General features: G+C 39.3%; 1 long non-coding RNA gene across 1 annotated transcript; it reads right to left on the bottom strand.

Annotated features, from left to right (window-relative positions):
* On the bottom strand, positions 1–456 carry LOC109827396. The gene is made up of 3 exons (XR_002243417.1): positions 308–456; positions 167–219; positions 1–66 (listed from the first exon to the last, which is right to left on the bottom strand). It is a non-coding gene; the product is annotated as an uncharacterized LOC109827396 (long non-coding RNA).
* Between the last annotated feature and the right edge of the window lie 3,327 nt (positions 457–3,783).

Genomic DNA, 3,783 nt, shown 5'->3' with positions numbered 1-3,783 from the left:
AGCTCTGCCGTCGATTCTAGATCGTAAGAATGGTCCTTTTGCTGGCTGGAAGGCGTCGCCACTCCCCTAAAATTTTAAGAAAAATCAACCGCGTTAACATCAAAATCGCAGTAATTGAACAGAAAGTGAGATTCAAGAAGGGCAAAAAAAATAACCGAGAGAGTACCTTTCTTTTCTCAGTGACGAAAAGTAAACTGAACCCTCTGAATCCTCACCAACCTAGGTCAAAAATGACGAAAAGCTAGTCAAAAACAACGAACAGAACTAGAATTGTGAACCAAAACCGCACTACGAAGTTAATTCTCACAGCGGGATCATCAGGCCGCAACTCCGCAACGTCACAACAGGACGCGTTGCTCTCGCACAGCGAGATCTCGCCGCGATCCGGCGTCGAGCACCGCGGAGAGCAAGAACCAGGGCTCTTGGCACCGGATCTCGGCGTCGGAGGCACCGTCATCACGACTGAGCTGGAGGTACGCGATCTGGTACTCCGCCGCGTTGATCCAGCCGCCTCCTCTTCGCCGCCTTCTCCGCCTCCGCCAACGCCGTCGTCATCGCCCTCGTCCTCACTCCCACCGCCTGCGACACCTCCATCACCGCGAGTTTCCTGATCCCTTTACACTTCCTCATGTACTTCCCCATTCCCCACCTCTCCCTACTAAAAAAATGAAGAAAAATTATAACACAAAAAGTGAGAGAAGGGCGGTGATTAGATCCAACTTGACGGCAGGATTTGTTTTAAAGCGGGGATGTTACGCTTCCACGTTAACGGCAACGGGAATACGTACCGACGCCGTTAAATAGATCTGGCCGTGTGGACTAGGCAGCTAGAGGATAACGGAACCCAGTTGCGACACGTGTACGGCTGCAAGCTATTCACTTCCACCGGATCAACCGGCTAACAAGGTTTAAAGGTCGATGAACCGGCTACTGCGGGTGCGCCGCGAGCGATTCGTTAGTCAGGAATCCGTTCGGTCCGGAGCGTAATAATTGTGGATAGAGTAAAAGTTACCAATCTACCCCTGGCGTTGCTTCCACGGTTGCGTTCTGGTGCTAAGGAAGAAGGTACATTCGGAATTTGAGAACGGCAACGGCCGTTAATTACTGGATTAGACGATCGTAGGGTAGTTAACCATCGAATTTAACGGCACTTAAAATGACGGAAACCTGGGATCGTGATCATCTGACCGTCCACGTGGATAGTCCTCGACAGAGTTGGGGTGCAGCTGAGATCGTCTGTAGACCGAACGGGGATCGGAGGGGGAATGATTACGTGCAGGTGCGTAGACTGACGCACTAGTTATAGCAGGAATCTTCTTTATTTAGGGATTTGGGAATTATTGGTTTTTTTATTTTTATTCGGATTTTTTTTGTACGGGGTTGTTTTTATGGTTGGGACCAAAACGAAAGGGGTAGTACATGGATTGACAGTTAGATCACAGTCATTTGCTACTGTACAAAATTTCAGATTCATATATTTGTTCAAACCGCAAATATGTGAACATTCCATTTCATCTTGAATTAAGTGACAAATCTCATAAACCCTAGCAATTAATTCATATATAACGCAAACTTTAGATCCATGGTTGGATCTATAAAATTCCTTTTTTTTTATTCCTTATAGTAAAATTAAATATCTAGTCAAAGTTATACCGTAATCTATTGTTGCACCGGAAAGTAATAATCCAAGATTGTTTATGCCATGTTACCCTTCTAATGGTATTTTGAGTCGTAGAAAAAACTTCCATTATATATTCTACCAAAAATTGCTACAAATAGGAGCTCTATTGCATGTTCTTAGATGTGCCAAACTCTACTCAATTTTATAGTCTCTCTCTGCGCACAGATATTCTTCAGGTAATATTGAATAAATGTTATTAATTCCATTATAGTCTTTTCAGTTCATTGATGGTGAACAACATCAGATGGACAAATGGCCTTTCCCAGTATCAAATTTCCGTGACAATTGCAAACAACAAAGTCACATATAGGGGTGAAAATGAACCAAATAATTAATAAGTGGTTTGATAATTGTTCGAATAACTATTCGGTCATATTCGATTCGATAGTTCATTTATCACTAAACAAATATTTTTTAGTATTCGAGTTTATTAACAAATAGAATTTAACCAGATGTATATTCGATTCGTTTGTTTATTAAATATTCGTTTAAAATTTGATCACAGCTTATTATTTGTATTATTGCACATATGATGTCATATTTTTAACCCACTTATTATTTCTACTTAAGTTTTATATATAGATTTTAAGACTTAAATAATCTTAAATCTGTTTTCTAATTAAAATTTCTACTTAAGTTTTATATATAGATTTTAAGACTTAAATAATCTTAAATCTGTTTTCTAATTAAAATTGTAATTTAAATATATATACATCATATATTATAAAGAAATAATTTTTATTTATGAATTTTAATACTATTTGAAAATCAAACTCTTTAGCAAAATAAATATACTTTGATATTCGATAAGTATTCGTGAACATTCATGAATATTTATCAAATACTAAGTATTCGAGTTCGAATTCGAAAAACTAGATATATGAATATTAGAGTCCGTATTCGAATTCGATAATTTTAAACAAATACAAATATGAACACCTTAGTATTCGATTCGATTTGATCATTTACCACCCCTAGTCACATACGCCTTCTCTTGTTAGACATCCATCAATCCAATATTATTCCTAAATTATGTGACAATCTCTCACAATAAAAGTCGCGGTCATCTCTCTTATTGAGCATCAATCGATTCATCAAAGTTCAACTCGTGTATCTTCCCTCATACGTGAACTCCCATTTAAAACCACAAAGTATACTACATAAGCATTCGTTATTTAGATGTCGATTTCCATATATCAACCAGTGTCTCATCCACATCATGAAATGTAGCGTTCCCTCTCGTATTTCATGATTTAGCTGTGGAAGAATCAGAAAAACCAGTTTTTCTGATATAAGTCGACTCATGCACAGAGGGTAAGTCGACTTGTCAGTGTGCACAAGTCGACTTACGAACTGCACTGGAATTGTGGATTTTTTTTCTCTGCCAAGTCGACTTATCAGGCCTGATAAGTCGACTTACGAAGTGTGCTCCAGTTGCTATTTTTCTCTCTGCCAAATCGACTTATGCTGACTGTTAAGTCGACTTACGACGGGTATTTTGCATAACCAGGTTTCCTGTTTGCACTCTGATTGGTTTTTTTTATATAAATAGGGAAACGATTTGTTAGGGTTTTTTTATCAGAGATTGAGATATCTTTTGAGCATTGTGAGAGGGAGATATTGTGAGCAAGGTGAGATCTTTGGTTGATGGTTAGTTTGAGAGTTTTGTGTGATTGTAACCCTTTGTACTCTCCTTGAATTAGTGAAATCTCCTCATCCTCTCCCCGTGGACGTAGGCAAGTTGCCGAACCACGTATATCTCTGTGTTTGGTTTGATTTGTCATATTTGGCTTGATTTGTGCAAGAGTGAGGCTTTCTTCTTCTGTGATCACAAGTTCGTTGTGTGTGCGTGCAATGCTTCCGCATAGGCGCTCGACAAGTGGTATCAAAGCTCAGATTTCAGATCTGGGGTTTTGGATTAGGTGGAGGAAGATTCAATTGGAAGCCTGGTTCTTGGAGTTCTAGGCTTTGGTGGAGTTAGGGTTTGAAGTTGTCGTTGAAGATCTCGCTTTCCTCGTGTGGTTAGGAGTTCTATTTAGAATCCAATCTAGGGTTCAGTTGGGTAATTTCTTATTCTTTTCAAAGTTTGGATCTTTCTCTAC

The sequence above is a fragment of the Asparagus officinalis genome, unplaced genomic scaffold (genome assembly GCF_001876935.1).
Source record: "Asparagus officinalis unplaced genomic scaffold, Aspof.V1 AsparagusV1_Un171, whole genome shotgun sequence".
In the NCBI taxonomy this organism is placed as follows: domain Eukaryota; kingdom Viridiplantae; phylum Streptophyta; class Magnoliopsida; order Asparagales; family Asparagaceae; genus Asparagus; species Asparagus officinalis.
This window is presented reverse-complemented; position numbering and strand designations above follow the sequence as displayed.